This window comes from Adiantum capillus-veneris, chromosome 5 (assembly GCF_014529385.1).
Source record: "Adiantum capillus-veneris isolate H3 chromosome 5, ASM1452938v2, whole genome shotgun sequence".
Taxonomy (NCBI): Eukaryota; Viridiplantae; Streptophyta; class Polypodiopsida; order Polypodiales; family Pteridaceae; genus Adiantum; species Adiantum capillus-veneris.
In genome coordinates, this window is record NC_140935.1 from 140,345,564 (window position 1) to 140,357,009 (window position 11,446).

Consider the following 11,446-nt stretch of genomic DNA (forward strand, 5'->3'; position numbering starts at 1 on the left):
TCCTACTCGCCTGAGTATCTTGAAAAGTTCATAGATAGGGAGTGTCCTCGTGTTAGAATTCTGAATAGTTTGGAACACAAAGAACTACATGTTCATCCTTAATGAAGGTTACTTGCCAACATACTTTGTCAGCACACCTGGTAAGTCCTTGACGTATGAAAGTATTGACACAATCTCCAACCCCACCACAACAGGTGTTCAAAGTCGAAAACCGTACTTAAGCAAATTCTAGAATAGGGAGAAAATCATCTATTCAGAAATGTGTTGTGCTAACGTATGCTCTTAGCAGATCCTTTAGCACAAGATTACTCTTTGTAATCTACCTATCCCCTTGGATAACTGACAGTACTGAGGTGTGTTTTTTTCCTCACGGTTTACAGACAGTCGTCCCAGATAACTGGTAAACAGGGAATCACAGTAGTGTATAATATTGGTGAGGAATCAACTGCTACGAACGGAGCGTGGCTGCCCTGCAAAATATCCGAAATAACACAATAAACAGCATAAAACAAGCTAATCGGCATACCTGGCACAATCACGTGGTCGCATGATCGCAAGATACACGAACAGAGAGAGAGAGAGAGAGAGAGAGAGAGAGAGAGAGAGAGAGAGAGAGAGAGAGAGAGAGAGAGAGAGAGAGAGAGAGAGAGAGAGAGAGCAAGAAGGATTGAGAGAGCACGTGCAGGCGCACCTCCTATAGCGGAGTGCTACGCCGGCGTGGCGAGAGAGAAGAGGGGAGAGATGAGAAGAGCAACGCAGACACTGGGTGCAATCTCCCCCCGTGCAAGAGTGACCATTTCCCTCTTGCACATATTTGTTATATAGATTTCTTGAATGGTCAAATTGGTTACAAACTGGCCGGCCGATCATAAATGGCCAAAGCTCATAAAAGAGCACTCGAATAATAAAATTACATGATAAACATATCCATTCGCATAGGCCAAGCTGGGTCTAGTCTTTTCCACCTGTTAGCTGCAATAAATGATAAAATATCAATTCTATAACATACCTCTCCGTTGGAAAGCAACTGTCCTCAGTTGCGAAGATAAAAATCTGCAAACAATACTTGTAAAAAAACAATGATTAGTATGTTGTGTCAAAAACATCACATAATAAAAGAAAGATTTATGAAACTAAGCAACATGAGCTTATGCCTGTCGTCATCCACATACTACCTATTCTAGTGTCCCATACCATTAGAGTAAGCAGTATATGTCATACCCTGATGAATCAGGATATCATTGGTCACACTCATCATTCAATAATCATTTCTCATCAATCTCAGATCCAATTTCATAAATACTATCATGACAGAAAAGCATCGACATATACCAATTCCCAATCCAAATCCAAATCCAAAATATCTTTCATTTTCTATACCCGGGTAACAAAATCATACCAGTTACAGTGGTGGCCAGTCACTGCAACATGATTTTGTGATCGGTGTTGCCTCATCCAGCGAGTCTACACCAATAAAGTGTGCTGCCAAAATCGGCGAATCTGCACTAATGCTGCCTAAATCGGCGGATCTGCATTCGATATTTGTTTAAAAATCATAAACCTGAAGTTTATTAATGTGCTGCCTAAATCGGCGGATCTGCACCAAGATGAGTATCTACACACTGCCTAGATCGGCGAATCTGTGTGTGCGTGACCAATGGACTAGGCAAGACATAAAGGAAAAAATATTTATTATGTTGTTGACATCACAGTGCAATATATCAAAGTACTTACAAATTGTTGTGCACTATCCCAGAGCACTGTAGCTCACATGAGTAGCTGCATAGCTTATAGACAAATCATCTTTCAATACATTTAGAGGGCAGGACCTTAGCAGTGTTTGAGTATTCTGCGTGGAACATAATGCAAAGAACTAAGATATGAAAAGAGGAGTGACGTATGCGAGTACATACCAAGAGGGTTTGGAATGGGTGTCCTTGAGTATGCGTGTCGAGAGAGCCGTGTTGTCTCTTTGAATGGTATTAGGAAACACAGGTAGGAGTTTGGCACAATCTTGTATGACAGAGGGAGTAGCAATGTAGCAATTACTAAAGACAAGGTGCCAAAAATAATTAAATTGCACATCAATATTGTCAAAGTTGATAATGGTAAAACGGACGCAAAGTTAGGATTGAAAGTGGGAGAGTTTAACTACAAAAAGGGGAATAATGAGAATACCTGACTGTCAATTGTTAGCACCAAATAATTGTCTACAACGGTTGATAAATTACAACAGGAAGGGTGACAACAACTGACCTACATATCTATAAAAGTATTGCAAACGTGATAGCATGTTAATTATTAGCTTCTTATGAAGTATCGTGTCCCTGTAAGGACTTGGAGTGAATAGAGTAGTGAATGTGGGTGCATTTGTAAATGATTTTACAAAGAATATAGATTAGCTTGGACAAACCAATAATGTCATTCAATATTTTGTGACACACGGTGTAATTTCGAGAATAGGGGAAAAGGTGGGACATCGTAGGAAAATGCAGAAGCATCAACATCAAACACCCTTGGTTGTGCTTAGCTAGTTTCAAAAAATCATTCAATTTAAAGAAAACACTGACCAATACTGCTGATAGAATGAGATTTTTCTTTTGTGAGCGGTATTGTTTTGATTACGCAAGAGGTAGTTGCACGAGATTGTTAGCAATAGGTTTCAGAGTGCTTATAGAAATACCTCAATTGTTAGTCAATGAACACATTCTTAAAGAAGTGAAGCATTTATGACTAGTGTATTCCACACATGGCCATTCATATCTCTAGTTGGTACATTATTTGCTAAGATACTTGCAATTCTCTCACACTGCCTTTGCAATGTGCATAGCCACTATTGAGCACCAAATCCCATACCGCAGTTAACAAATGATTGATACAAATTGTGAGCCCCTCTAGAATCAGCTTCCACATGCTCTACCCAAGTGACCTTGGAATATCCACTGGGCATCTCCTCAATAACACAGCCACAAGGGCGCTTTTCGCATCGTGGGCGGGTTCCCACGTAGACTATCGATCGAGACGTCTACAACAACCTATAGATGGCCTACGCGCTTCAAATATCTCAAGATGTAGTTTTCCCGAGTGGAAACCAATTGGGTAGGCAGCTGAAATTTTGAGTACATCAACTGAATGGCGCCATCAGTAGAAAGGATCTCAACAGTGTGAACTTGGGAGATAATGGAAGGGAACATTTCTGCCCAGCATCCCACATCCATAGGGTCTCAACAAGGGAGGGAGAATTCATGATGACAAGGCCAGTGTGACAGGTACTCTCGGAGTGTAGCCCCGTAGGCGTAGGGCCAATTGTCGCAAGGGAACCGCTCGACATAAACATCATGATCAATACATTCGAGAGGATCACCTGTGGTGGAATAGGAAGGATGAGGAACCCACAAGGATTCAGAAGCTTGGGCAACTTGTAAAAGTTCTTCCAGAGCAAGCTCAACAACAAAGAGCTTCTCATTGAAAAAATTTAGATCGAGCTTCGGGGCGCACGCTACTGCATGTACAAGAAACCCTTGGAGCGCCAAGCCATGCATTTTGCATTAATAGAGAGTGGTCCAGGCCCTGGTTTTATGTCGGAGCTGTCGAATGAGCACTAGCTGCTAGTGGATGAGGCGTGCAAATCTGAGGTGCCCTAGCTTGGTGCTACATCTCTGGTGGTCACACATACTTAAGCAGAATCGATCTTATAACTGATCAGCGCACGCCATGGAAGGCTTGGTGCCACACTGATAACAATATTGTAAGGAGTTCGTCTGTTTTCCCGATGGTAGGAACTAGCAAAGGTGGTGCTGCCCATTCCTTGTTGCCAACAAGGAGAGCAGAGAGTTCGTATGGATCGGTTGATTGGTTGAGAGAGAGAGAGAGAGAAGGAGTGTCGGGAGGTTGCATCAATTGAGGGAGAGAAGCGGGACGATAAGGGTTGGTTGGCAGACGATCACAGCCGCAAAGGAGTGGTTGGAGACTGCATGCGGCCACCGAGTGATGAGAAGTGGGGCGGGGGATGAGAGAACCTCTGCATGGGAGTGGTTGGCGACCGGAGAGAGAGAGAGGCAGATGTATGGTGGTGAACCAGCGACAGAGAGAGATATTGAGATGGGGTGTGTGTGTGTGTCAGTTTGGTGGTTGGCCAAGCAAAAAGGGTGGCGATGACTGAAGACAGAGAGAGATGCTCGTAGGTGAGCTGAGTGGCAACCTTTGAATGCAGTGTAAAATAAATAAAAATAAAAATTGAGACAACTGGTTTGCATGCTCCTTATTGGCTGATGTAGCATGTAAGCAACCACCCGTTCACAGCGATCAGGGAGTGGGAGTTGGTGCCGCCATGCAAAGAAAGAGAGAGAGAGAGAGAGAGAGAGAGAGAGAGAGAGAGAGAGAGAGAGAGAGAGAGAGAGAGAGAGAGAGAGAGAGAGAGAGAGAGAGAGAGAGAGAGAGAGAGAGAGACTCCAACTGCCGGTACTGTGTGGACCTATACTTGGCGATAATTGAGTGAGAGGGTGGAAAAGAGAGAGAGAAAGCTGCCAGTAGATGCATGCTGCAAAAGGGACTGTGTGGAGGGTGGGTTGCGCATGCAAAAGAAAAGTGAAGAGCGGTGGTTGGTCTGGCGGTTGTAGTGAGAGAGAGATGCAATTAGAGGAGCTGCATGGCATGAGAGTCAGCAGCGCCAGTCGGGCTAGTTGGTGGGGTTGAAGACTTCCAGTGGAACTGCTGGGTGGGTGGTCTTCCAGCAAATGAGAGAGAGATGGGAAGAGGGCACATGCGATTGCATGCTCACTACAAGAGGTTGTGTGCTCTTGTGACGCTGTTAGCGACGGAAATACATTGGGTTTTTATAACCCCCGGCGTCGCTAAAACCGTCGCTACGAGCGTCGCTACGAGAGCGTCGCTATAGGCGTCGCTATATGCGTCTCTATCAGCGTCGCTATATAGCGACGCATATAGCGACGCCTATAGCGACGGTCTCACAGAAGACTATAGCGACGCTCATAGCGACGCTACAGAGCCATAAATAGCGACGCTTATAGCGACGCCCGAGAGAATATTTTTTTGGTGGCAGGGCATTGAATGCCCTGCCACCCATCAACCATATTGTACTTGATTCACTTTTTAAAAAAAAGTGCAAAGGTAGATAAGAGACCCAAAATAGTCACCCACAAGACGCATTGTTTGCAAAATTGACAATTGTACACATCATAAGCAAAATGAATTGATTGGCAAATGTAATAATGACAATTGTACAACATCATACGCATAAAGAATTTATTGGCAAAAGGAACTGCGGTGACAAATGTAATAATATACATGGTTCAAAAAGACGTATAAAATCCGTCTCATGATACATAAGCTATGAGAAACCCTAAACTAATGCTATCTAGCTACGGCTAAACTGACGTCGTCTAGTCAGACGTCTCATCGCGTCCAAGCGGCGTATCTGTCGGATTCTGCAAAAAAAGACAATAAGACAGTTTTCAGTAAATATAAACATATAACGACATTTATAAAACAATACAAAAAATAAAAAAGAGTAAACCCTAATACTAACCATGCCGCCGCGAGAACTGAGAATGTCCATCAGGGCGTTTAAGCCCTTCCTGCCTGCGTACTCGCGCTCGTACGGTGTGGGATCACGTCCTGTCATCGACCACTGTCAAAACATACAAAGATTTCATTATGTTAGAACTAAAAAACTCATAAACCCTAAACTATCGAACATGCATAAAGAGCAATGTGAAAAGACTTACAAAATCGGCCTCAAATGATGCCCATCCACCGCTCCCCAAGTGGTGCGAGCTCCCTGCCTCTACTCGCGCTCTGGCTGCATCCTTTTGTTGCTTCCACTTGTCGGGATTCTCGCGCGCTGCTTTCTTCGCATTCTTCCAATCTTCTTTGGCCAGCCAATCTGGCCTGTTCCACCCATTCTTGATTGCTTTTTGCACTTCGGAACGCTTGTGTTTGCAGTATTCGCGCATTCGAATCTTCATCAGGTCTTCATTGAAGCGCTGATCCCGTGTTGGAACAGGAAACTCATCATGAAGTATGCTGATGACTCTGTTTTTTAAATCACTTGGTACTTCACTCCATTTGTTTAGTATATAGTGTCTAAACAGCTGAGAGCAAAGACCACGCATGCGCGAGATCACCTTCTTGCCGTCATCATCCATGATGATGCCGCCGCTGATGTCGACGGAGTAAGGCAAGCCCTCTGGCCGGTGACGCGTGAACCTGGGTGTCCCGGCAGGGGTCTCTAGCGGCGTGTCGATGGGGGTACGGACGTCAGGTGTCTCCACCGGCGTCTGGGCCCCGAAGCGAGGAGTGTCGAGTGGGGTGGCTCCTGGCGGAGTAGGTAGAGGTGTGTAGCTTCTAGGAACAGTCAGCCGTGCAAAACCTGGCGTAGACGGCGATGCTATGGCTGGTGTGGAGGCATCCATAGCCAGGCCTAAGCGCAAATTTCGAGCTTCCCTGGCAAAATCCGACCATGTTCCATCTATATGTTTCCAGGCTGCGCAATCTGCAGGAATTCGTAGCACACCATCCGAAGATTTATTCTCCTCATGCCATGATGCTAGGGCGGCCATGGCCTTACATTCGAAGAAATTCTTGATGCGAGGAAGCAAAGGAAAATGTCGCAAAACCTTTTGTGGAATTTTTGTCCCGTGGAGATCTACTCGATATCTTTCGGAATCACATTTCGGACACTTCTCCATGTCTGTGTATTCCCCTCTGAAAAGAATGCAGTCATTAGGACAAGCGTGGATAGAATTGTAATCCATCCCCAAGTTTCGCAAAATCTTTCTTGCTTCATCTCGGGAATCTGGCATCACATTGTCAGCTGGTAGTATGTGCTCTTTCAGCAATCTACACAACATAAAAATATGATACAGTCGTGTAAAAATCTATCAGATCATTATACATTTAGAGTTCTATTAAAGTAAACTAATTGTAATAGATCACCTGAAAAGCGCAGTGACGCTAGTGTCACTCCATCCAAACTTTGCCTGCATGTTGAGAAGAACCAGGAGTGCTTTCAATCTAGACATACGTGCTCCATTATACAATGACGTATCGGCTTCACTTTTCATATCATCATAGATAAGCCTTTCTGAATCCATGATCGTCTCGATCATTTCATCAATCTCGGGCTCAGACATTGCCTCGTTGGGAATGTGCTCTGCATGATCATCCCCCGAGCTGTCAGAGGCTACATCTTGTGGCCTCACATATGTTGCTTGACCAAAGCGCCTGCGAACACGTCTATTGGGTTGCAAGATTGCTGCTTGTTGGCCAGCGTCAGAGTCCAACGAGTTATAATTGGCAACAACTCGATCTATAATAGATGGATCGAACTCGCCAAATTCGCGAACGTGCTGCAAAGAAACACGTCTTGTCCGTCGCACAGCATGCTTGCATTGATTACAAGGACATAAGACCCTCGTTGAGAGATAGGTGTTTCGATTGGACAGTCCCACATCCTCGTCGCTACTCATAATGAGGATAAAAAACTTATAACCTGGACAACAAATTTAATATTCTATTGGCATTCTTCGTCTTATCTCTCTCTCTCTCTCTCTCTCTCTCTCTCTCTCTCTCTCTCTCTCTCTCTATCTCACATTCTCTAGTCATGTCCAATCCCCGCACACCTCGGTCTAGAGGTGCACGGAGATCAGAACCACCGGGTTATCATCTCGTCTTTATTGGTCAATACCTATATTTGTGGGTACAAGAAATCTACACACCCACGTCTACATGATACTGCATGTAGTGGACAAAATCCCTTTGCCTCTTCTCTAGCTGTAGCACTTCACTTCATCTTAACATCTTTTCACAGTAGATCTTTTCACTGTTCGTCTAACTCTAAACCCTAAACCGTAAGTAATTCTTGCGTGGACTCGATCTAACGTAAATAAGCGTAAATCTAAATAAACGTAAATCTAACTAAAAATAAAGCTAAATCTAATTTAACGTAAGTCTAATGACTAGATCGAGGTTGTCTAGATGGTCATTGTGTCGGGGATGTAGTGACTCTTGCCGCCCTGAAGATCCACCTTCTTCCCTATCTTCTGAAGACATTTCACCAGTACTTTTGGATCGACGGAGCCCACCATGAGTGAAGACAGCAATACCCTATATTCCATTGAGGGCTTTCTTCACCCGCTTCATGTAGGCATCGCAGTCTATGGAGACCTAAATCTAATCTAATATAACGTAAATCTAAATCTAGCTTAAATAAACGTAAATCTAGTTAAAAATAAACCTAAATCTAATTTAATGTAAGTCTACATATAACCTAATCTTTAACGTCTTTTAAGATAGTTTCCTACGACGTTATAACTCTCTTCTTCTTGTGTGTGTACGCGTGTGTGGATGTGTGTGCCAATAAAAAGAGATAAACGGTATAACCTTTCTATCACCCATGCCAAGTATGATAGATTGATTATGCCATTTCTCTCTTGAATAATAGGTCTTCAGTTCAACTCCTCGTCGGTTAGATCTTTAGGTCTTTTAATTTTAATTAGTTTCCTACGACGTTAAATTAGTTTCTCTCTCTTTCTCTTTCAATGTGTGTGCGTTTTTTTGGATCGTATGCATGTTTTCTCTCTCTTTTCCTCTCTCAATGTGTGCGTTTTTTGTTTATGCATGTTCTCTCTCTCTCTTTTCCTCTCTCAATGCGTGCGTTTTTTGTTTATGCATGCTCTCTCTCTCTTTTTCTCTCTCAATGTGTGTGCATTCTTTGTTCATGTATGTGTGTGTGCGTTTTTGTTTTTGTTTGTACTCTCTCTCTCTCTCTCTCTCTCTCTCTCACAAAACACTGTGTGTGTGTGTGTGTGTATGTGTGTGTGTGAGAGAGAAAGAGAGGGAGAGAGAAAGAGGGGAAGGGAACATGAGAATGAGGAGAGGGAAGGAGCATACCTGGCTCTCCTTCCTCTCCTCGTGTGTGTGTGTGTGTGTGTGTGTGTGTGGAGAAGAAAAAGAGAGAGAAAGAGAGAGAGTGAGGGAGAGCGTTACCTGCTCTTTGCTTGAGGGCGTCGAAAAACTCAGATCTGAGATCTGAGTTTTTGGGCGCGCTCGGTTATTTTTTTTACCCCAGCCGGCGTCGCTATGAGCGTCGCTATAAGCGTCGCAAATTTACAAATAAATTTGCGACGCTCATAGCGACGCCGGGAAATTTTTTTTTGAGCGTCGCTGTGTGAGCGTCGCTAATATGAAGAACCTCTTGTAGTGTGCTGTGTCATGGCCACGAGCAACTGAGAGTAGGACGTTGGAGATAACTATGAGAGTGAGAAGTAGTTGGTGATCATTATAGTCGGCGGCTGGGTGGTTGAGGACGACAGAAAGAGGCAGTTGAACTATGGTTGGCTGCTTGCATGAAAGAAAGAGGGAGAGGAAGGCGACCAGTGCATGGCCGCTTGGATTTAACGATCTTCCATGGCTGTGATCATTCGTCACTAGTGTAGTGCAGACTCACGATATTGCTGAGTTTGCTTTAATTAAAATAAGTGATACTATGCTTATCAGTGACTTGAAAATGAAAAAAAACAGTCTGAGGGTCATTCTCACTAGATGAAGTGCGATGGCTTCTTCTCAGATTCATTATATTAGGGTCTATAAAAACTGCTTCAGCGTTTACTCCTGAGTCGATTGCCCTCTCAAATAAATTTTATCTATTTATTTATTTATTACAAGATCATGAAGATCCTTCAGTTATCTACATTTTGTACAATATCTCCTAGTTACTGGAAATGTATTTGAAGATTATTCGTTTAGCATGATTCCTTTACTTTATATTTACAGTCATCAAATCTTGTCTGCTAATCTCTTCGTCTAGCCGCTTGCACCCGTAATTACTACGTCTCTATATAGGGAAAATTGTAGGCATGAAATCTTCCCTACATATAATACGATTATCTCTCTTATATATGCATATTAATATCACCAACTAGCCTTTTCTATAGCCATATGCAACAAAACTCCTCATTTCCTCATGCATAATTAGCTTCATATGATTAATTATAATCAGTCAACATATTATTTATTATTATTATTATTATTTTCATTCACTAGCTCATAAAAATTTACAATTCTAAAAAAATCCAAACAAATTCGAAATCATGAGAGCAATGATAATCTTTTCGCATACATATTTTCAAACAAGATAAGTTACGCTCCAGTAAACATGACTTATCTTAAATCCTGATAATCTCCGTAGGCATGAATATTGCAAACCCGAGAACGCAGCCCAAGCTCTGATACCACTGCTACGAACGGAGCGTGGCTGCCCTGCAAAATATCCGAAATAACACAATAAACAGCATAAAACAAGCTAATCGGCATACCTGGCACAATCACGTGGTCGCATGATCGCAAGATACACGAACAGAGAGAGACAGAGAGCAAGAAAGGTTGAGAGAGCACGTGCAGGCGCACCTCCTATAGCGGAGTGCTACGCCGGTGTGGCGAGAGAGAAGAGGGGAGAGATGAGAAGAGCAACGCAGACACTGGGTGCAATCTCCCCCCGTGCAAGAGTGACCATTTCCCTCTTGTACGTATTTGTTATATAGATTTCTTGAATGGTCAAATTGGTTACAAACTGGCCGGCCGGTCATAAATGGCCAAAGCTCATAAAAGAGCACTTGAATAATAAAATTACATGATAAACATATCCATTCGCATAGGCCAAGCTGGGTCTAGTCTTTTCCACCTGCCAGCTGCAATAAATAATAAAATATCAATTCTATAACATCAACCGTGTCCGAAATAACCATCGTGGTTAACTTGAAAAAATCCAGAAACGCCCAAACCGAGCCATGACCTCTATTGGTGATTAGTAGACCCAAAAGTAATCTCATAGAGATAGTGCACATAGAGTGCAAAATGCTTCATAAGCAACAACCTGAAGAATATGCATGCCGTTCCAAATCAGCCTTTGCTAAACACTAGGGCCCATAACACCTAGTGTGCATGCATTTAGGAAAAACTAACCCGAACCTGTATATCCATAATGATCCTTGCCAATACTTATGGCAACTGGGATGCGCCTAGCACGCATTAAAAGGAATGTAAATAGTTCTGAAAAGAAACTAAATACTTTTAGTTGCAATCTTTTGCAAGCCTTGCTGAAACGTCTGAATCACAATAGAAGGTGAAACATTGATCACTTCTAGGTACAGACAATGAAACTTTTTCATTAACAACTTATAGCCTTGTTATATGTATAAACAACCATCTGTAATTTTGTTTAGCAGTACTTGTACCTTAACAAGTCATTCTAAGTATCCGACAATTTCTGGCCATGAAATTGCTCCTGATACGTCGTGCTAAAAATGGTCTAGAAAACAGATGTGACCAGCACCTAGGGACTTTGTCGTGACACATAATTGAAATAATGGCGCCAGTGTCAGTCCAGAAACTCATATTCTCCACATGTGGAATATGTCTCATGTAA

The 11,446-nt window shown here is 42.9% G+C and overlaps 1 pseudogene; it reads right to left on the minus strand.

Annotated features, from left to right (window-relative positions):
- Window positions 1-2,710: 2,710 nt before the first annotated feature.
- LOC147458183 (homeobox-leucine zipper protein MERISTEM L1 pseudogene) lies at window positions 2,711-3,331 on the minus strand (annotated as a pseudogene).
- Window positions 3,332-11,446: the final 8,115 nt, after the last annotated feature.